A 24,379-nucleotide genomic window follows, 5' to 3' on the forward strand; every position below is an offset into this window, starting at 1 on the left:
TGCTTTCAGCCAGTGTGCCCTGTAACAGATTTGGATTATGAAATTATACACTATCTGACACTGTAACCTTGACCATTTCAGAGGAAGGAGCACGCTTGCACACTGCGTATTGAAAGCAGAATAATTCATTCAAATTACCTGCATTGCAGCTGAGCAACTGTTAAACTCTGAAATCCTACAGCCTTTAATGTTACCTCCCAGACACGTAGAAAGCCAGTTTTCACAAGATCATATAATTAATTTCTCATGCAGTACATTGGAGACAAATTACTGTCAGTGATCAGTACTGCAGTTTTTATCATCTTCTAGAACAAAAGAGACAGGTTTGGGGTGGGTTTTTTCCTTTTTTTTTTTTTCCTTTCCCTCTAGGGGAGGAAAACAGTTAGAGCTTTGTCAGCCTTTTTGACCATGAACCTTAAAGAGCTCACTTAGTTTAGCAGCCTTAATATCTTTGCAGCACTATAAATAAAGATCTGTTTTCCCCAGGTAGGAGGCATTTCAGGACCAGATACAGAAGAGGTAAAAAAAAAAAAAAGTGAGAAAACAAACAATGATGGTTCAAATTAGGCAATCACCAACCTAACCCCTTTGACATTGAGGCCAGCATCTTGCTATAAAATTATCATTTCATTGAAAAGGAGAATTATATTTGATGTGCACTGAGGTACCTTAGAGAAATTTCATGGCATCTTTCCTAGTAACATCAGTGACCTTATTTTGCCAGATTATTTTAAATTAAAGGATCCAGATTTAACACAACAACTCCTGGCAGTTGCTTCTCTGCATTAATTGATGCTTCAGAAGGAAATTCACAGGGAAATTGTCTGGCTGCGATTGTTTGGTTTTTTTTTTTAATTTTGTTTCTGATCACAAAAGACTACCTGGATTTTCTGTAAGAAGATATCCCTTACATTTTCTTTACATCAAAAACAAATATCCCTGACTATTTCTTCCATTCCTCTACTGCTGTATACTATTGTGCATCACAAGGATTGGTGTGTTATGCTTGCTCATTTTCATGTCCATGTTTCAACCCTGTTCCCATGGGGTTCACTGCTTGCTTTTCAGTAGATTTGCCCCTTAGAGAGGCAGGGCTTCAGTATTGCTGCAGGCTTCTAACATTACAGCCCTGCAAATGTCAAATGGTGTTCCAGTGAAGCCTGCTGGCTCATTTGCTTGGATCTTCCCCTCCAGGCTCTTTTTAGCTTTCCCTTCTCCTTCCCTCCTCCCTCAAGAGCCTGATGCCTGGCATATTTCCCAACTGCATTAGTCATGCCAGAAGCAGAACCATGTATTCTCAGCTGAGCTGGTTCCACAAGCTGCCCAAGAGCCCTTATGAGACCAACAGACCATACAGCTTTGATAATTTTGCTAGAAATACACTGTTTATGGATGAAGAAGCAGTAATTGTGTATTTCAAGTGCTGTTTCTGAGCTTTTAATAGTGATAATTTCAAATTTGTTTCATGTGGAAAAGAAACTTAAGATTATTGTTTAAATATTTTAAGTTCTGTGGACTTCAAACAGGTTTTGATAATCCAGAACTTTGTATTTTTAAATGCAAACCTAGTTGTATTCAGTTGTCAGCATACATGCTATCCCTCAGGGGACATCCTCTAGCTTTTATGTTATAGCTATGTTAAAGCTTGTCAGAAATCTGGAAAATAAATCAAAAACATCTTCCCAGTAATTTTTTACTTATCACCTCTTTATCAAGAAAAAAGTCATAAGGAGTTTGGAGAACATAAATAAAAAGCATAGATCCTTTGTAGTATTTCTCCCCAAATTACTCTCCCTAAAAATATCTGCTTGTAAACTTCATGGTACCGACAGAGAAATGGACAACAATATGAAGATATGTGACTTAGAATCTTGCACTTACCTCTACTGAGCTTCTATGACTTTTATAAATGAAGTGGAAATAATTCCACAAGCTTATTTTAGCTTAAGTCCATCTTAACAAAATTGGTGATCAGGATGGGAAAGAAGAATGGAGGAAAAAAAGTGGGCGATGAAAATACATGCTTGTCCATTCAGAGGCTTGCTGAAAACAATATAAAATGCATTAACACCATTTTTAACACTCGCATTTGCAAACATGAAAGAAAAACAGTGTGTTTATGGTTTAACTTTCAGATAATAAGAATATAATCTTTCAGAAGATAAAGATGGTATGGGGAAGACAAAAGGGCTGCAGGAAGTTGTCAGAGTCCATCAAAGATGCTATCAGAGCACCACACCAATGAACAAACCTGTTTGTGTGGATTAGCCACACTAGAGACTGTCTTCATGCACATGCTATATAAAAAACCCAGAAATGTCAGGGCTGTTGCTAAATTTTATTCTAAAAATACCTTCCAGCAGTTTTCCTAGCTGGAAAAAAATAATATTTGGAAACATGAGCCAGTGTAAAGCAATTGTTAAGACCTTATTTTGATCTGTCCAGAAACTGGACACTGCATCTGATTAATGCAGAATCTTCACCCTATGTCCTCATCATGTCAGTGCACATCACACTAAGTGATACAACTAACACTTGTCATCTCATATTTCTTCTTTAAGCATCTCCCAAGAAAGAAACTTCCACAAAAATTAGGAAAGCTGAAGAAATATGTTTGGTATCTTGACTGGAAGTGAGTGTTGCAAATTTTGACAAGTTCCTAAAAAGCTCTGACTCCTCCAGAAACAAACAGAAATGGTTTTAAAATCAGGGTATCCAAGTCCCTGACTGCAATGAGACACAGTTATGTATTCTGAGATGGAACAAAATTTGTATTAGTACAAAAAGCATAAGGCTGAGAGCTAATAACAATTATCATTGCCCATCCCACATAGACCATGGTGTCCTGGGGTGACTTTACTTTTAAAATAAATTTTAAAAGAATAAAAATATTTTAAAATAAATAATATAATATAATAATATTATTTAAAATAAAATAATATTTTGTCTATTTGGAAGGTTTGGTTATTGTAAAAAAAAAAATAAAATGTAAATGTTCTCTTCATCTATAAACCATAAACAGCAATGCAAAAAGTCACACAACTAATTTCCAACCTCAAATTTGACGAAGAAGCTCTTTGAGCACCAGTAACAATTCTTCAGTGGCAGCAGAAGATTTCTGAGATGCTGTTAGCAGTAAAGCAAAGAAATTCATATTATTACATATTTTCATCAAAACATATATTTCATGAAAGCCTAAAACATTGTGTAGTGATTTTGCTGACCTGTTCAATAGAAATTATATCAGATACTGGGGTTTCTAGCACTTCCAGAGAAACAGAATGGAGACATAGACAAACACACAGAAAAGACACTGCCCCTTTCAGCCTGAAAATAGGCTTCTTACAGCAGGTCTATTTTTGAGAAAAAAAAAAAATCAGAAAAGTACAAAATTGGATTAGCAATAGAGTCTATATTAACAGTGTTATAACTCACTCCAGAAGGGAAGAGTAACCCAGGATCTTGTTTAGAGATCCCTTAGGACAGATTAGAGGGAAATGACACTGAGTTTTTGGTGTTGGCAAATATTTATATGTAGGGAAATTTGGAAAGCACGTATGTAGTCAATTTGGCTACTATCTATAATAATATAGAAATATAAAAACATAAAAACAGCATTTAGGAAAATAGAGAAGGAAAAGGAAGAGCAGGAAAAAAGTAGAAAGATCCCACCACCAATGGACTGCTCAACAAGACTGGGTAGTTGCAGTTTCGGTGCCTGTTGATCAAAGTGCTGGTCATAATCTTAAACCCAGGAGGGAAACCAGCAAAATCCATCACTCACATGGTTTATATTCATTCAGGTTAAGGTGGGAAACACACAGATACTTTCCCTAGGGCAGGGAGTTTTGCAGTGGATGATGCAATACTTTGGATCACACTTCTGGAGTCTTTGATGGTCTAAGATGTTACAGCTGCCTTTTATCAGCAGTTGAATTATTTATGGCCCATTATGGCCCATGAGCAGGGATAAATGCCTTCAGTCTACCTGTGAATGTCCTAGTATTTCTCCACAGAGGAGTTTTCACAGCTGAGCCTTCTCTTAACTTGTTCACACCCAGTTTGCAGCTGGAGGTGCCTGGTGTGAATGCCCTCTGCACCTGGGCAGTTACTTTGTACATCATTAGCTGCACCCTGATTATTTGAGAAATTATCTTTCCAGTCTCTCAAAAACATTGAGAATTACAAAAATACAAAATCAATTACAAGAATAATATCAATAAAAACCAGAAGAAGAACAATGACAATAACAAAAATAATAATAATAAATGAAAAAAGCTAATTATTCAGCCATCATTCTGACTTTTTTTTTCATACTTTTGACCAATGTCTTTACCATCTCTCTCAACTATTGACTGACTTTACATCCCTATGAAAAATAGTCATAACTATATGCCTACTCAGCTGTTCTACAAGCTTCAATGGGGCTTAGATGGATTTCTTAGTGCCCTGAAGATTGAATACTGGAAAACCTACTAAAAGACAATATTCAGAGAGGTTTGGGATTTTTTTTTTTATCTACTACATAATAAACAGTAGAGGGATAATGCTAATATTTTCACCTTTGACCATATTACTCAGAAATATATGCATGCTTTTACTTTTATTTTAGTAACTCCCAATAAATATTACAATTTCTTAAATGTTTTTAAAACATAACTAATTTCAGAATATTACATCTTTCTAAAGGTAAATACAGGGAAACATCATGAACTTGGAGTAGATTCTTTGCCTTAACTAGACATCAAAAGAATCTAGATGCCATTTTGAAACCAGGCATTTACAGAGGAAGCTACCAAACAATAAAATCTTGAGGCTGACCTGCTGGAGCTGAATGCAACACTAAGAACCAGCTTTTACTTGTGTTTACTCTGAGGACTCTGTTCTTAGACAGTTCTCGTATGTCCCAAAATATCCAAGTTCTGTTCTTTTGACAATTTTTGTGCACTCTCTAATAACGATACAAAGATGTTTTCTTTCCATGGTTTTAGATAACAACATGGTAAAATGAAGGAGTATTTTGAATGCAGAAGTTTTATTGTTGTGTAAGGAGTGGTGATCAAACAATTTAAAATATGGTACCTGACTTCTGGACTGGAGCTTCACATGGAGTGAAGCCATAGCCCACACAGATGACAGCCTTTGTTAGCAAAGATAAAAACTGCCAAATATCCTAAAATGATATGTGAATTAATTTCTTGGCTTGTCCCAAATTATAAAAAGCAAGAATTTGAGTCTCTACCTTCTACATGTTCTTAAGGAGGAGAATGATGAGGAAAGAGCTTTAAAAAAATATATATATATCATTTGGGAATATGAATCTTTCCTTCTCAAACTTACAGGGTTACTTTTGTAAACAGGAAGAATTTGAGATCTGTGTGAGAGCAGATCATGCAGCTCTGGTGGCATAGTTCACAGGACTGGAACACTGCCATGCAATCTCTTTGTGAAGGATGGGCTAGGGTGTCAAGGAGGGGGTTTTTCCCTTTTTGTGAGAGAACAGTGAGAATGTGTGGAGCTCTGCCTTAGGATGGGTGATGAGCAAGATAAGAGCTTGTTGATAAGGATTAATGGACAGAACAACAGGGGCAACATTGTGGTGAGTGTTTACTACAGACTCACCAGCCAGGAGGAAGAAGTTGGTGATGTCTTCTGCAATAACTGGAAGAAGCCTTGTGCCTACATGCCCTGGTCCCATATCTGCTGGAAGAACAGCACAGAATGACACAAATAAGGCAGAAAATTACTAGAATTCATTGATGTCAATGTCTTGGACAGGAGACTGCAGAGCTGAGGAGGGGATTGCTCTGCTGGACCCAACAGCTGATACACACCAGAGTGAACTTGGTGGGGATGGAAAGGCTGGATGCAGCTTTGCTGTGATGAGCATGAGAGGATGGAGTTTGGGACCCTGAAAGGAGGCAAAAAAAAACCAAAACCAAAAACAAAAGCCAAGAATAGGAGGGCAGACTTCTGCCTGTTCTGTGATCGTCTTGGATGAGTATAAAGAGAGCACTGGAGAGTAATTTTTCCCAATAGTGCCATTTTCTCTTCTCATCAAGAAAAATGATCATTCAGCAATCAGGGAAGTCTATGAACCAGAATAAAAACCAGTATGAAAAAGATATTACAAACTCTCCCATGGTGGTTAGCTCTTCCTAATCTATAACAAAAGATAGAACGTCTTAGTGTTTGAGGTTTTGAAAGATGGATTTTTTTGGTGGGTTTGTTATTTTTGAGGTTTTGTTTCAATTTGCTTTTAGGAGGAGGAAGAAAACCAGAGTTGTAACTTGTTTCAATTACCATCTGTGTTTGTTTGTTTATTTGTTTTTGCTTTGTTGTTTTGGTTTATTTGCTTCCTTATTTGGGATTTCTGTTTATTTGTGGTTTTATTTGTTTGGGATGTCTTCATATTTGACTGTAACTTCCTTCATGAGGGAGAATTACTGGAATAAAGAAAAGATGAGTGGGAATAATTTCCTTTTATTTCTTGAAATATTTCATATCCTGCAATTAGTTGATAGTGCTAAGAACGACAGTTAAGCTCTCTTCCCCTTGTCTATTCACCCCTCATTTCCTGCACTGTCACTCTCATTTATAGCAAGAATTAAAACTAATGATAAACACAGAAGATGAATAATTAATAAATTAAATAAAGAGTATTAAAGACTAGATGGAGATGTTTTATGAACTGTAAAGAAGACTAATCATTTTTAGTGACTGAGAATTCATGTTCGGTTTTTTTTTTGTCCTAATGAAAATGTTTCTAAGTCACTGAAGATGCATCTCAGCTAAAAATATATCAAGAGAAAGTTATTAAGCAGTTTCTTGTTGTCAGTTTCATAGCATTCACATTCTCCATTAAATTTATCACACTGTTAAAATAGTAGTGGAAAGACACAAGGAGTAGTTAACTGAGACAATTCCACTGCAAACAATTAGCCTTTTAGAGAAAAAGCATCTGTGAAATGGCCGGTTTTAAACAATCAGCTGAATATTTTTCTCTGTAAAATCTTCATGAACTGCACCTTGAAGACTATTTTTGCAAAGGACTACACCCGACAAATTCTGTATTTCATTTTTTGCTTCAAATTTGATTTTTGGTGCAAAATAAGAAGACACACTCTTAAGAAATAATATTTTGTGACATTTTGAACAGAAAATGGTGGCTTTTATGCTTTTTTTTTTTTTTCCCCCACAGAAAATATGCTTCTGATGATTAGTAAAGAATGATTAGATTTTAATGACAGGGGTTTTTTTAGAACTTTGGGTTTGTCAAATAAATCTGAGAATATGAATCCAAGCACTCAAAAAAGAAAGGCTAGCATATGATTTTTACATATGCTAGTATTTTTGTTGGGATAAAAAAAAAAGATTAAAAATTTAGACAGAAATTGAAATAAAGCATCCATTTCTAAACAGGTGCTTCTGTTTCCTGCCCCTCTCTCAGCATTTATTGATATTAATTCTATAAGAAGCAGAAAACTATAAAGATTTCACAGAGAAAAAAACCCAGAAAAAAAGAAAACACTACTTTTTTTTTTGTCCAATAGATAGTCCAGGGAATCCCACTTATCAGGTAACTGAGTATACATCGCAGTATTGTCTATCAAATGTACCTATACTTGCTATTGTGCATTGTAATACCATTTCTTCTATATTATACCAGAGCAAAGTTTCTGAAGCAGGGTGCAGGGCCCCACCCATGGTTGTATGCAGGCTTTTCTAGTCTCAGACTGGAATACAAGTGTCAAAAAACTGCACACTTATGTCTTCCACTCATTCTGCCTTCCAGAAAAAAATGTATTGTAGTTTACAAGGCCAATCCAGGCATTTTATGCAGTAAGTTTATGTATGTGTAGATTTCCACATTTTCCTCCCAGTGTCTCATACACACACAGACACACACACACACATACACACACACTTTCCGTAGGGTAAACTACTTAATGGATTGCACCTCGTTTTTTTTACAAAATGTGGAATATAGAGGGTGAAGGTTGGAGGATATGGTGCAGAAATTTTATTAGTTTTTTGTTTAGATCATCACATGTGCATGTGCATTCACCAATTGCAAGCATTGGTCACTCAATTTTAAAAAGTCACATCATTTATGTGGCTTTTTGAGGGATAAAAAAAATAATAAAATGATAAGGAAATATTGAGATAGAAACAAATCTAATCAATAGCAAACAAAATCTAATCAAATTTCATTCAGAAAATGAAAAATTTGTTCCTGCTAATATTTTACTTTGACAACTGCAATTTGTGTGTACTAATTGGTATACAGAGACATTTTAAATATGACTGAAAATAAAAAATAGTAAGGAAAACTGTAGTATATAATACTGGAATTTAGCTACTGATTTCTAGTGGAAAATTTTCACATTTTTACTTAATATTTAAGTTTTAGAAAAATATTAATTTTATAACAAACATTGATATCACTGGATGCTAGTTATTTTGGAAACCTAAATTCTTCCTGTGTAACAACACAGGAACTCAGACCTGCACAGAAACACAGAAATATCTCTATTTATGAGATATCAGCACACTGTGGGGTGTTGATGTGAATCAGTAACACACACTGGAAGGATGAACCAAGCATGGCCATAGAACCTGACATAATAGTGGTATTTTGACTATCACACACGTGTGTATCTGTATGATCAGTGTGTTCCTGCCAGACTGAGAGCCGTGCCTGGTGTGCCTTTCTTAGTCTGATACATGTTCTATCTCCAAGGATGATCTGAGCGTCAAAGCAAAGACAAGTTTGAAGTTAAGGGAAGCCATCTCATGATCTTGTACTCACAGAGAGGAAGCTTTGCAAGGTTTCTCATTTCTTGGACTAATATTCTAATGAGAGAAGTGTAAATTCTAGAGGCTCTCTTCATCTTATTTTGAAATAAAGAGGCCATTGTTTGAACTCCTGGGGAAGCCTGAGACTAATATATTTAAAGTTCAAACTATGCATTCAAGTCTCAAATTTGCAAATATTTAGAGACAGACTTATGATTTCTGAGAGGTTAGTATTTCTCTCCATTCTTATTTTTTAACTCTCAGCAAGCATCAAATAATTTACTTGGTATCTCCCATCTGACACTCATTAAATTCCAGCAGAAAGATTGCTAAACATTAATTTGATATTACATTTTTCAGTTATTAGTAATAAATGGTGGCTCTATATTTAAATCCTGAATACAATAAAATTTTATGGAACAGCAAGGTCATTAATTTAGGAATTATTACAATAGAAAGCCATCAAGATATATTGTGTCTTTATAAAATGATCTATCTGACCGGGTAGGTAAAACCAATACTAATTTACTCAGCTTATTTTGCCAAAGTAACTAGATATGGCCTGCATTTTTTTTTTTTTTTTAGTTTCTAGTTAGGTGGTAAAACTTTGTATACTTCAAGAAATGGAAACTATAGCGTGAAAATTGGCTCCACACGATGCAGCTATTTGGAAAATCCTTTTTTCATTTCTGACAGTGTTAGAGTGAAGAAATTTGAAGTACTATATTTAAGATGATTTTAAAAAGACAGTTGGCTACAGACTCCTAAATTGGTACAGATTCTACAGTAACACACCATTAACATATTCTGTTCAAATAGTTTACATTATGTCAATGGCTAAAATCAATAAAGAACCACAGAGAAATATTGCTCATTGAGATACAACTATTTTGGTGATACTGACCTGTATGCCAAGAATGGGCAGAAGAAAAATGAGCCAATAAAACTGAATGCCACTGTTTTCTGATTTAAGAGTAAGATGTTACTATTCAAAGAATCTTCTACATAAAGAGATTTGAAGGGAAAAAAAAAAACAAAAGAAAAAAACCCAAACCAGACAAAAAAAAAAATCCCACAGAACAATCCCCACCACAGTTAAAATAGCCTGTCAGACTCAATACTGAAACTGCTGCAAGGAGGTAGAACTCTTTTCCCCAAGCATATCTTCCATTAACAGGTGATGAGTGATAACTCTCCCTTTCAAAAGTTATTCTCTGATTCTATCACTACATAAGAGAGGGAAAAGCGAAAAGCGAAATTTTGTGTTGAAGCCAGACAGAGTTTAGATGGGATTATAGCATTAAAATGAAAGATTAACAGGACTTTAGGGAGAAATAAGGTGCATTTTACTACAATTAAAAACTTAGTTTACACAGAAAAAAACAATGAATTATTGCAAATTGACCTTTTCTTGTTTGAAATATGATTCCAAGTGAGAAGAAATGTCTTATGTCTTCACATACCAAAAGAACCCCAAAAAACCCCAACCAAACAAAATAAGAATTCCTTCAGTTTCAAATAGTACAAATGGGAACTATTTGAATAGTTGAACAGAATCACCTATAATTTTAAATAGCTTAATGGCTATGATTTATAGTGTTGTTTATTTTGCTCCCAGAGGGTCAGGACATTTATCCATGTTCTAAAATATCAAGTAGGTAATCTAAATCAAGCAGTGCAATTATTTTTTACTCCATTTCATTCTCCTCCTTCTCTATTTACAACTTTTTTTGTATATGATGGCTCATATCATTACATATGGTGCATACTATCTTGAAGATAGCAGGGCACATCACAGTCAAACCCTCAAAAAACTGCCTAAAACCTTTCCTTCTGTCTATGCCTTATTAACAACATGTAGTATTGTTAGTAACAGCAGCATTACAGCATTGGTGGTTAAGAGAAAAATATCATACAAATAAAGATCAGTATGTCTTATTCACTGCTTAGAGTATGAAGGAGGAAAGAATATTTAGTTGACATGGCTCAGAAAGTGGGATGGGGGGAGGAAATCTTGCAAAGGAACGTTCTCCAATATACCTCATTTCAGTTTTAGCTAAAGTAGTCATGTTATTCCCTATAAATTTGGAGAAAATCAGAAAAATACCCAAATAGTCACATCATTTTCTTGATAATGAATAATCTAGACTGGCTTTATTTTGGGTAGTGGTTTTTGAAAACACCATTGCCTTACATGTGCACACACAGTCACCCCTGCCAAAACATATACCCTCATATACTAGTCTGAGAAACCCTTCTACTGGGACTCCCCAACAGCTAAATATATCAAAGCTACCCCTTCAATACATCTAAACCTTCACATAAGACTTGTACAGCTCGAGTGCAGCCTAGCAAGCATGTCCAGACAGTAGGCTGACATATTTTGTTGTTTCTTTACTTTTATAGATTATAATAATGTCTTCTCATGTAAATTTTTCACATTTCTTAGCTTTCATACGCACTTGCTCACTGCATCCTTTTATCAATTCTTTAAAGCTCCTCTGTATTTCCAGCTCTATCTATACCAACTAATACCTCTGTCATGGATTTATACGGTATTGATTAGATTCCTTGATATATTACCTCTTTTTTTCCTTCTTCTATCTATTGCAGATTAAGTTGTCATTTCTGTGGCTTTATATTTTCTACATTTTGACAGGTAGCAAACTTACCTTGTCTTAAATTCATTGAGTTATTAAATTTCTTTATTCTTTTCAATCAGAAATGAAATGAAATGATTATTTTTTCCTTTGCCATTTGAAAAGCATGACACAAAAGCATGATATTCACAGATTTTTTGTCTTTTTTTTCACCATGTATATATTAACATAATATACAGATTTCTACTTTAAATAAAGAGATGTATACATATACAATGTACTCATGTCTCCATTACATTGTTAAGTCAGATTTAGAAATAAATAACAAAGAGTAACAATGGTAACAGAGATGCACTAATTTGGTAACAGAGATGCACTAATTTCTTTATTACATGGAAATGGAATGGAATCACATGGAAGAATTGCAGAGAAGAAAACTGCAGAGAAAGAAAATACAGTTTGATATAATTTATAATGGAATACATGATGAATTCATTAACAGAACTTTTAATTTATTAAGAGAATTCAGAGTAAATTGGAACAGAAGCAGAAAAAAGGGATCTAGCTTTAGAGGTGCCACTCTGAATCCAATCCTGATGTAAGCCAAAACTAAACAGGAGTTACTGAAGTTTCAAAATCATATATATCATGCTTTATATGAGAGGGGAAATTTTACAGAGGGCAAAAATATAGCACATATTATAAATGATCCATGAGAGATACATGAAACCAAGAGGCTCTGAACCTCACAATTCTAAAAATAATACAGAGAACAGAAAAAGTCTCAAACATTGAAAAAACAGGTGTGCCTGCCAGGGCTGACAAGTGCTCAAATGCCTCTCCACTACTGAGCGAATGCCACGTTGAGCAGCAAATTCAAACTGCTTCATTTACACTGGAGTTACTGCGGGGCTGGCAGTAGCTACCAGTGCAGCTGTGCAGTCTGGCAAGGCAGCGCTCCACTGTGCCCTTGCCTGTCTGGAAGTCAAGGCACATCAGCACTCTCTGAATGTGCAAGGTTCATCCAAAGTGAAGGATTCATAAAGTAGCATAAGTAAGAAATGCCTGTGTCCTAACAATACATTAGCAAGTGCAGTGAAGGCTTATAAGCCAATAAACAAAGTAATAGAAAAATCAGAGCCTTTATAAACAGCTGATCTTCTTACCCAAACAGCTACTGCATACACAGGGAAGCTAATTTCTTGACCAATAGATCTTGACATAATTTTAAAACTAACAATACAACAACATCCTCCCTCTCCCCACCAAAGTTACACAGAAAATAAACCCCAAACAACCCAAATCTAGAAGCTAAAGACAGTTTGTTGTATGTTGTAGCTTAATTCATGTCACTGACTTTGGCTTTCAAATAAATTCTGTAACAGAATGCTTGCTTAAACACAGCACAGTCCTTAATTTAGGACTTTTTTAGGTTTAACATTGGTCATGGAGATTAACAGTCATGACCACTATCTCCAGAAACTGTTACCACTGCTAATATCACGCTAAAATGGTTATTTACAAATGATGCCAAGTTTGGATGCAAATTTGAGACCCAGAATGCCATATGGCAGAAACAATCCTTTGTCACTGGAATTAGCAGTTCAGAGGTTTTGGGTCTCACTGGTGAACAGCAGACCTGTCAATATTGACACACCCACAAATAGCATTATACATTGGTATTACACATCCTGAGCCTTGACTTATTTGGCTTTCTTAAATCATCTTCCCATTATGGCTCAGTATTTCACACAAAGAGGATTCTACATAAACAGTGGTTATTTTCCAAGAATTCCATAAAGCCAGCGAGTTGATCTTCACACAAAAGCGTAGGATGGAGTGTCATTAAAACACCTACTCCGTCTATGAAATACATAGAGCTGGCAGCAAACTTTGAGGCACCCTCTCTCAGCCTGAGAAAAAAGTAGGTCTTTTCTTTGCTGATTTTATTACTTTTTGAGTTACCTCACTGTCTACAGGTTTCTAGCCTGTTCTTTGTAATGAAAGAAATATGTTTTAGTCTTTTATTTCATGAGTATCCTACAGGTTTCATTGTATGAACTTGAAAGGAAAGGCAAAATGAAGAAAAAGCTAAACCCAAAACCAAACCAAACCCAAAACAACCATCAATATATTATTTTAGTTTTTAGCTGAATTTGAGGAGAACCCTAAGAACTGAAATGCAAAGTATTTGATTGCAAATAACAAAACTCTAGGCTGTCACATGGAAATTGTTGAATACCAGACCTTCATTTGTACAGCTGTTCAAAAAATGGAGAGGGAAAACCAGAGGATCATGAATTTAGTTAACTTAAGACCATGGCAAAACCTTATTTCTATACTTATTAATGCATCTTGCTTTGCAGAATGCCTTGGGGTAGGGGCTGGGGGGAGGGAGATTGGGCATTGTGTCGAGAAAGAGCCTCATGGTACACTACATCTAACTGGTCAGAGTTGCTGATTTCCAGTTTAAAACAGGTCTCCTTTCTGACCTGTAACTTGAGTGACAATGCCCAGCATGTATGTGTCCACTGATTATGCCATGGGATGATCAAGATTTTAAAAGAACTCTAAAAGTATACAGTGATATAAAATACCTATCAATTTTTAATTTATGTAATTCTAATATTACACAGTGAATAATATTTCTCATTAAGCCTGAAAAACTTTGCCAATTCTCCATGTCTGTAATAATCTCAAAATTTTCACCTTAAAACTGCACCTTCTTTAACAGTGTCACTTTATGGGACCTTTATGAAAAATAATATCCTAAGAAACAAAATATATGCTGGTGTTTTACTCTTCATGCTTTGCTTTTTTTATGAATATCTATGTTAGACATTTCTTCTTCCCTGAGTAATTTGTAGTAGAATATAACACTGTCTCTCTGTGTGTACATCCCTATTACTGTAATACCTTCAAAGATATCTAACCACAACAGTGTAGAAAATTATGCTTGATATTTGAGAACAGTTTTCATTCATATTAATTTATCCCTTCAATTGTCTTGTGAAAACAATCACAGTGAAGACAAACCACTGAGTGATTTAGTTTAAACCTCAGATGCACCAAATATTTTTACTCTACTTGCAGAGAGACCCTTGAATATCCATTTCAGCAGCAGTAATTGGTTTACAATAGCAGTCTTGGACAAAATATGCACAAAGTTTTGAAAACAATAAAGAAAACTCTGCTATTTATTTTATGATGTTGTTTAAAAAGACATCACTGTTTTATAAGTTTACATGATTTGGTATATGTGTGTCCTGGTTCAGGGACATGAATAAGACATTCATTCAGTTTTGCTATAACACTAAAATAGGCTCTACAAATAATTCTGGAAAGGCAATATATTTTCACTTTTCTTTTTGTCCTGCATTATCCATCTTGAAAAGGCTTCAGCTCTTGCAACATTTCTAAGAATATTTTGTATTTGGCTTTACTTGAATCTACTACAGAGAAGACATTCATAGTCAACCTATGCCAATCTGGTTTCTATAACGATATTGAAATTCATAACTTCTTCAAATTATTGTTCCAGAATGTTTGCACTCTGAAAATACCCTTTGAAAGCAAAGTAGGAAAAATAAACTCTATAAAGTTAAGAAATAATTAAAGAATTTTTATTTCATACTATGACTCTACCTTTGAATATATAAAATATTGCTTGAACTATAATGTACCAGATATTAGTTCATCTGGAATTTGCTTCTAATTCACATGAAAAAAGGTTATGTACAAATATTTTGTCTTTTCTTCCATCCAAACTCTTTGCCCTCTACCTTCCCAAGCCTGAAACCTTCAAACAAATAATTAGAATGTAGTTCTTGGGAAAAGAATTAATTAAGTATATCACCACCAAGAAGCAGAACTGAAAGAAGCTGATATTGCTTCAGTCTTTATTAAAAATTGATTTTAAATAGTTTTCTTATCTGAATTTTAAAATGATTATGAAAACTAAAGAAAACTCTTCCAACAATTGTTACAAAGCCTTGACATGTGTTACTAAAAATGTTGCAGTAACTTCAGATCCTAAATAACAACAACTTAACTGAATGTTTTGTAAGTTTTATACTAATACTGAAGTGGACACAATAGTTCACACTCTTGTCAATAACCGTGCTGATAAAGTGAAAAGTTCATGAAACCTCTGACTATGAGAGAAAATCCATATGTTGAAAGAAGTATCATGAAACCTATTCTTTCATCTCCTCAGTATTTTGTTCTCTAGTACATCTCCCATTTCAGGAAAAAGAAAAAGGAGTTTTATAATCTTATTTTAGTAGAACTGAATTGCTTATATTGGAATGAACTAAAGAGTTACCTAACACAGGTGTTTATTTTTGTTCTACACATATACTTGAAGTCTATGGCTGATTTATGAAACTGTTACTTAGAAAATGTCTGTCAGCACCTTTCAAGTGCAGACAGAGTGGGTTCTGGTAGATACTAATTTATAATCAAGCTGATATTTTATATTAAATGACATATGAATGTGGCACTCTAGATTAATATCATATTTCTACTACTTGGTCATTTCACAATTACTTAGTGTTGATACGAAATTCTTTAAGAAATTAAGTTTTATAGACTAAGAATTTGTATCTATTTGAGGAAATAGTCAGATCTAATTTCCCAATTAACTACATTTTCAGAAAATCCCTGCCCAAAAACCAAGGCTGTGTTCATAAATTCCACAGCCTAACGCCTCTTTCAGCAATTTTGAGAACTAGCTGTAAAGAATAACATTAATTTCATCTTCTCTCTTCAAGTTTTCATAATAGGTCTTGTTGAGAGAAAGAGTTATTTACAATTTCATGAAAATACTTTGCAAGTTTAAACTTCTTCCTTTTCTTCAGAAAATATTTTTCTTTAGATTTTAACAGGTGCAACAACATTCCCCAGTGATGTTTGGAAAAATCCTACAACCCCTCGTCTTAATAGAGTCTTACCTCTGATTAAAGCACAATTCTACCTGAACTTATTTAAAAGTGTCATTAAACACTGATAATAATAACAAGCTGAGTGATAGCACCTTCGGTATATCTTCCCATTTGCACTTGCAATTAAGTCTAATCATGCTGTTTGGCCATATTCTTAGGAAATGTCTCTCTATTGGCTCTTGGTACCCTACCTTTAATGCTGTGGAGTGTCATATCCCACTGGCAAGTGACAAGCCTGTTCTAGATAAAAATAAATGTTCCATCATAAGCATTCTTTCACTGGCAACTATAAAGCCTCAGAATGTTTCACTTTCAAGTGAAATATATTGTAATTATGAGCAAATTTTTACAGCAAACTGGGAAACAAAGCAATTTCAGGCTTGGTTCAAAGTTGAGAAAAATGCTTTAGGGTGTTATGATAGCATACTAATGGCCCATATCATACATCATAGTGTTTAATCCTGTATCTGTTTCCTGTGCTTTTTGTTTTCCTTGAGAAGTACACAAGTGATGGAAATCTGATGAAGAGTATGTTTTTGCTACTAGAAAACTGCATTAATACCAACTCTGGTTGTAGAATTTCTCTTTTAACTAATCACATCTTGATGTAAGTTATAATATGCAATTTATATTCTGACTGATAGTTTCTCCTTAGGAAAAAAAGAAAACTTAATTTTTTTAATTGCTTTTCTGTTCTTATTATAGTCCAAATGGTAAAGAAGAGTTTGAAAAAAAATAATTAAGCAGATTTATTAAAAAGAAATTAATGTGAGACAGTGATGATGAAATTGTAAAAAAATAGCTTAGAAAGATAATTTAAGAATATATTTTTGTAATTACTGCTTCTTTTAGAACAATTTCTTTGAAGTCCAAGAACATCTGGATAAGTTCACTGTTTTTTGTATGTTCATGTTTATTTTTATATGTGCATGTGTTTATGTTTTTCCCACTATCATAGGACACAGCATATGAACTATCATCAACAACATATGAATAGTATATTGAAGATTATTTTTTACACTGTTCTTAAAATTCAAACCTAATAATGAGAAAGCACATACTTCTTTTAAGTCTTGATAACAACCTTGTATTTTCTTTGCAACAAAGCCTACAAATATAGCTTAAAATATAGCTCTGTTTTTATATTTTATTAGCTGTAACATTGTTCATGCAAATTTTATTAAAGTTTCATAGAATGGTCTATCTCCTATGAAAGAAAGAATTTATGTTTGATGTATTTCTTTTCCAGTAGATACAAATAAAATCTAATTAACACTTTCAATAGTCATAAAATTCACACAGATTTTTTTGACAATGCTTACTCAGAGATTGTTGTAGAGGTTGCCTCTGCAGTCCAACAATAGAAGACAATGAAAATTCAGGTTGAAAAGTAAAGCAACTCAGATTGATGAAGGTGTAATGCAAATGTGTCATAACAATTTTAAGTTTGAAAATTAATAACAGAGGATATAAGCATATGGAATTACATATTCTCTTATAAAGTGTTGTACTTCCATTGATTGCATCAGATTTTCTGTATACATCAGGATTAATATTTTCAGCAATCAATTTTACTTCCAAAAATAAAACTTCCAAAAATAAAAATAAATAATTTTACTTTTCAAAAAAAAAAAAATCAATTTTACTTCCTATATTCAGAAAATTTTCAATATATAAGCAAATTATTTCAATTTTTTCACACTTTCATCTTTATGTTCATTAAACTTATTTCAAGTAATTAAAACTGAGCTGTGCATGTAGAAGACAAAACTTTGCAAATAATTTTAGATTAAAAATCATATCCTTTTTTCAGTAGTATTTTCTGTGTTAACTTAAGAAAACACACACACACACACATATATATTTAAGTGGAGGAAATAAGATGTAGCTTTGATTGAATAACTCATTCTTCTCTAAATACTCAATGCTGCTTTTGAGATTTTATTATTTTTGAGGGCTTCCTGTAAAAAGAGAGGACCATTGAATTATTATAAAAATATATTCCTATTAAATGTTTATGGACTCTGAAAATTATTTATAGTAATATGTATGGGAAACACCTAAAATGAATATATTTTTATTTGAAACTGCGTTTTGCAGATAAATGAGATGTGACAAGAAAGGGTATTAAAGAAAAATGGCTCAAATAACACAGAAAAGAAATAAAAAGAGGTACTCTGTTTATCTCCATTGTTTTTAAACAGAAGTAAGAAAAGAACTGCAAAAGGCCAATGATCAAATTTACTTTAAATTTTATTCTGTACTTAGTCACAGAGACACAAGAAAACAAAGACATCTTTAATAAACAAACACTCAGTGATCCTAAAGAATGCTACATGAACCTGTCATTGAAAAGGCAATGTGTGAATTCACAAGTACAAATCTTTATTGTAGAAGAAACCCAGTTTTATTTCACTCTGCCATAAACATGACTGTTAATCCTGAAATGTGACAATTTCTTTTCTCTGCCCTTACTTAAAAATTTAACTCTGATCATCATTTAATAATGTGTAATGTGGTATTTCACAGTAAATAAATCTGCCCTGTACAGTAGATAATAACCAAGCACATAACACTCGAGTCCTGAAGCTTGCTGTGCAATCTGACAGTGCCGCCTGAAATGAGAACCATGAAATGTTGTTATTGCCAACACAGCACAGGTTCTGTTTTGTTAGTTTACCTTCTGATTCCATTTTGATTATTATGCAATTGCTTCAAAATGGCACCAATTTATAGTGCATCAAAAAGAAAACATGTTCAATATTCAGTTCAAGGAATTCTATCCATTAAGCACTTACTTTTTTTCTTTCTTTATTTTTTTAAAATATTGGTTCTATTTTTACTCTTCTTACAGTTTTTTGACTCCTTGATTACTGAAAGATTACACCTTTTTTGAATAGATATTGTCACACTATTTCTTTCAATCATTTCTGCAAGCTCCTCCTTGTTTGTTTATGATTCATTGTAATAAAAAAGTCCCATCTGTCAAGGTCTGTCTTAATCTTTCCTGTTTCTATATTTTGCACAGCTAGCCTTTCTCAGCACAAATCTTGCACACTCTGGTTTTTACAGCTGTTCCAATTATTACTTAAGGAATATACTGTTTTCAGATGCATGTCTGGACTAGTTTGAAACCTTGCATTTTGATGGGAAAACATTCCAAATGGTTTCACACAGATTCTGGCAGATTTATCTTTCAAAATAGTTACAAATCCAGCACTTAACAAGATGACACAGGCTTCTTGGGGTTTCAGCAATTTAATACTTTGGCTTTTAATGCCTAACATAGGTGCTTATGCAGTCTTTCAATCTCTATTGCTTGATTGTATCAGAGCTTTTAGATAAAAATTTTCTCTGCTGCTTGTTTTTGAAAATCATTCAAGCCTTATTTTTCAGTTCTGCTTTCAAATGACTGTATTTGTAAACAATATCTTTGTTCTATCGATTTCTACTTACATATCTAAAAACTTTCTTTGTATATTTAACTATAAAAAGGAATGCAGCTGTTGGTTTTCTTTTATTTGGCTCACAAAAGTTCTGTTTGGGCATAACACAAGCAGAATAACCCTACCTGAAATTCCAGTAGCAGAACATTGCCAGTCAGGTAGCACTTGCAAAAGCAACTGGATCAAGAGAATAATCTGTTTCTTATCTTCAGTTCAGAGCACACATCTGTGATAAAAAGATGACTAAGAAGTCTTCTCTTTATAAATCATCCACATGTTTGTTTTGATCTGAATAAAATTTCAACTGATCAGCTTCTTGTTTGTTTTCATCATATCATATGAGTTAATGTACAAAACATATAGTTATTTAGTTTAGCTATTCATGGTTCAACACAACAAAACAGGACATAAAAAGGAAGCAAGAGAACAAGCATTAGCCATTTTGAAAAAGCCTGGATGAGAAATTAGTAGGCTGGTATGTCACATGTTTGTACATTTTGATTCTTAAGGAAAGAAAAAAAATAAACTAGAAGCCTTGAATGCCACCCAGAAGATAGTTAATATGAGTTCTATCAATTTTATTTAATTTTAAACATATATTTTTGGCTGAACTGGTTTGAAGACAAACAGGAAACTCACAGATTTCTTGTATGTGGTAAGCCTTGAACAAGAAATAATCTTTATCTACCTGGGACTACAAACATTCATGGTGGAGTCACCTGTTCTGGTTTCTTTGTTTTATACTATATTATGTATATGTAAACATCTGGTGAAGAGCTATTTAACTTCAGGAAAATCTTTGAAGATTGATAATTCAAAGGGAATGGCTAGAACTGAAATCACCAAATCTGTAAAGATACATGAATTAGGAGGAAAATTAACTGAGACAGACTTTTTCACTCAAGCATTTTTGCACACATAAATTTTAGAGATGAAAGTCTTCAGTGTTCTTTGATGAAGAGAAGGATAGTCTGCTCTACCTCAAAGTAGGCTGGACTCTAAGCAGAATCTTCCACTATTTCAAAATAGTCTTCTCTATCCTGACTATAACCTTTCAACTGGAAATACATGAAACTTCTTATCCAGTTTCTCTTTTACTTCAGCACTGTACAGATATTTTTTTGTACCCTTAACCTATTTTCAGGCCTGGCAGAAAATGTGCTATTTCCTTAGTCTTCAAATTTCTTTTCAGTGTTTCTAGTGGAGAATGAGAATGTTCATTTAGATACATCAACAAGGGTGATTATTGAAAATTCACTCACATTCCTTTTTATGGGTGAAGGAAAAAGGATGTGTACTTCCCCTTGTACCCCTCAACACTCACAACTAAGGACAACAACAAATAGGACAGAAACTATAATTTCTGAATTAAATAATATATGTGGATCATGCCATTCCCATATCCTTCATACAATGCTAAGGCCCTGAAAAAAAATCACTTAGTTCTGGTGGCCTTTTAATAGCCTGAGCTTTATAATGAGTTATTGAATGCTCTCTCTCTAAAGCATCTTGTTCAACAGTTATCCCCAGGCACAGATTACTTCCCTGTTGATCTACGTACTCTGACCTTTTAAATGCAGGCATATCTTTATTGTATCTGCTAATAATTTGGACTCCCCTTGAAGATATTTGCAAGAGAAGCCTTTAATCTTACCATATATCTTCTTGGATTTCTTTTTTAATCTGCTACATCTTTATAGTTTTGCTTTTGTAACTAATTCCCCATCCTATTTATATGATTTTACTAGAAGGTCCAATTCAAAATATAAGAAATCAATTGAACTTATTCTAAAGTGATTTTTCTTACCTTTTTTTTTTCTCTATTGCTCTATTTCTTACCTTTTTTTTCTCATGGATAATTTTAACTATATTTGAAGAATGTTAAAAAACAAAGATCTTGTCATAGTAATTCCATTTGCACACTTATGATATATATATATAACAACCCCAAAAATGTTGGTCTAAATTCTTCTGAGTAACTACAAAAACAAATTTGATGGGGTGCTGGACTTAACAGAAAACAATAGGTACTCAGAACAATTCTTTCATTCTTTATGCTTCTCTAAATACAGTCTTTTAAGAGAAGTTTTGTTCAATGTACAAAATGCTTTTTCTTTCTTTCTTTCCCTTTAGTGTTAGGATTTTGGTTGTTTGGTTTTTGTAGTTTTGGTTTTTGTTTTTTTTATCACATGCTCTTTGATGCTCCTCACAAATTATCTTTTTGGTTAAGGTTTTTAAGGTTAAATTGTTGCAGTAATAACTAAAAACTTACTGGGGCCATTCACTGGCCCACAACCATGCCATTAAGCTCTCAGCCCCCTGAAAAGTGTGGTTTCAGTAAACTGCCTGCTGAGAGGAACTCACAGCCTTTCTCCCCAGCTGTGCACAAGGGTTACTGGGGAGAGCAGACTTACTGGAATAAAAGTGTACTTGTAGCTGCAATTTAAATGTATTTTACCTGTGATAAGTTCTATGATATTGCTTAATTTATTATTTATGACATAAATTTAGTGGTTAAAAAATGGCAGAAGCGTTCAACATCCACAAACCACTTAGGGAAGATACTTTCTTTTTGTTTGTTTCTTATAGACTTTAATGTTTGTTATAAAATTAATGTAACACTGTCTTCATAGGCCAAATCAGAACCTCTGCTGAAAATTCATCCAATAGTATTGATCCATACTAGACCAATTGATACAGTTTTTCATGTCAGTAGCTGTGTTTTATTAATTCTGCAAGCTCTTCTGCTCTCTGGAAAGTCACATATACTTAATAGTAGCTTTCAGCAGAGATTTATTGGTAGAGGCAATAAACAGCTCTTAGAAAAATAATGCAAGAAGAAAAGGAAGAAAATGGAGGTTTGACAGAGGAGAACCACTTGATTCAAAATTAAAAAAAGGAAAGAATGAGTAAAGGCAATGTTGCTCATTCTTTGTCCTGCCTTGTTGGTCATGGGCATTTTGTATAAAAATAGAAATAGAAAGAAAAGTAGAAATAGAAATAAAAGTAGAAATAGAAATAAAAATAAAAATAAAAAATAAAAATAAAAATGTGTTTACAAATGGAAGTAAATAAAGTTTATTCCTCAGTCTATGAAAAATAAGTTATTTGATAGAACAAAACCAGAATATTCAAGTAAAACTTTTTCTTCTGCTACTCACTAAGGCTGACATTCACCTGGTTTGAGGTGTCATTAAATGTTAGTGATCTAGATGAAGCTGGTTGTCTGAGGTTCCTCAGTAGTACATGGACAAAAAACGAGCATAAGGAATCTCTCATCGTTCAAATATTCATATGAAAAGTCCAATGTTTTCTTCATTTCTGTAAAGGAAACTTCAAAACTAAGTTTAGATTATACTGTGATAATCCCTCTGCAAATGTATTACGTATAACATAGGTACTAATTATGTATTTAAATCTCATTAACCTTAATGGAATTTAAGTGTGACTATCATCCAGTTGTTGCCTAACACTTAGCTCTGAAAATGTATATATACTGGCTCCATCTCTGTCCAGATTCCAGATATCCTGAGATATTCATAGTCTGTTCAAGGAACAGGCTGAGTTTGCATTTTTTAAAAATTATTCTTGGATGACAATTCTAAGGAAATTACTTAGAAACCAGTAGGACTCAGTGTTGCTGAAAGCAAAACTTTCCAATCTGATCATACTTGTATTTTGCATGTGAAGTATTATCTCAAAGTGAGAAAGTGTTTGTATATGTTCATATACATGTTATATGTTTATGATATATGTTTATCTTGACCTGAACAAGATTATAGTTTAGTGAATATATGAAGAATTTTTCTTATGATTAATGTAGCTTTGAATTAGTATAATGCAATTATACACTTTTTATCCGAATCTGAAGGTTTTGTTTAAGCTATCATTTACCTATGAATTGATTTCTTTCTAGGCTTGTCAGACTAGCCTTAGGGAATTTGTTCCAATTTAGGGAATTGGAACAAATACTATCCAAGGACTGCTTAGTTTAACTGATTTAAAATGTAACACAGGAGTATGACCCCAAATCACATATGTTACAGTTGCTTTTGTTTTCAGTTGTTCTGCTGTTTCATTTTGACATTACACTGAGCTCTCTTCCCAGTGGCAATAAAACTACTAAATCAACTGTTGTGACCTTCAATTCCATTAAAAAAAGCTTCCACTCACCTCAGTCTCTAAATATAGGGTCTTTCATGACCCTGCAAGGAAATAAGACACTAGATGCAAGAATATTGTGCTCTTTTCTAATTTAATATCCTTTTCTGCTTTCAAGGAAGTAACAGATGTTAGAAGTACATTCTTCTTTTATTTCTTTTTTATTTGTTTATTTTTTAAGAGTTGTGGCTAATTAGCTTTTTAAGATAGTGTATTATATTTCTCAGTATGTGTTTAGTAACAATTTCACAAAGCTTCTGTATGAGGCTTATTAATCAAATATAGTTGTGTATTAAATAAGATTGTTTAGAGGTAGTTATTGACTGATTTTTGTCAAAGTAACTATGTAAATTAGACAAATAATGACTAAACTGAGTGCCAGCTACAGAAATCTGGTTGAGAATGACTACTATTAGTACTCTTATGAAGC

The 24,379-nt window shown here is 33.5% G+C and overlaps 1 long non-coding RNA gene across 3 annotated transcripts; it reads right to left on the reverse strand.

Annotated features, from left to right (window-relative positions):
- Positions 1 to 1,937: 1,937 nt before the first annotated feature.
- On the reverse strand, positions 1,938 to 3,884 carry LOC117243899. Of its 3 annotated transcripts, none has more exons than XR_004495931.1 (4): positions 3,673 to 3,689; positions 3,225 to 3,353; positions 3,055 to 3,126; positions 1,938 to 2,043 (listed from the first exon to the last, which is right to left on the reverse strand). It is a non-coding gene; the product is annotated as an uncharacterized LOC117243899 (long non-coding RNA). The 3 variants fall into 3 exon arrangements; XR_004495954.1 differs by lacking the exon at positions 3,673 to 3,689 and adding an exon at positions 3,436 to 3,487; XR_004495921.1 differs by lacking the exons at positions 3,225 to 3,353; positions 3,673 to 3,689 and adding an exon at positions 3,785 to 3,884.
- Between the last annotated feature and the right edge of the window lie 20,495 nt (positions 3,885 to 24,379).

The sequence above is a fragment of the Parus major genome, chromosome 1, assembly GCF_001522545.3.
Source record: "Parus major isolate Abel chromosome 1, Parus_major1.1, whole genome shotgun sequence".
Taxonomy (NCBI): Eukaryota; Metazoa; Chordata; class Aves; order Passeriformes; family Paridae; genus Parus; species Parus major.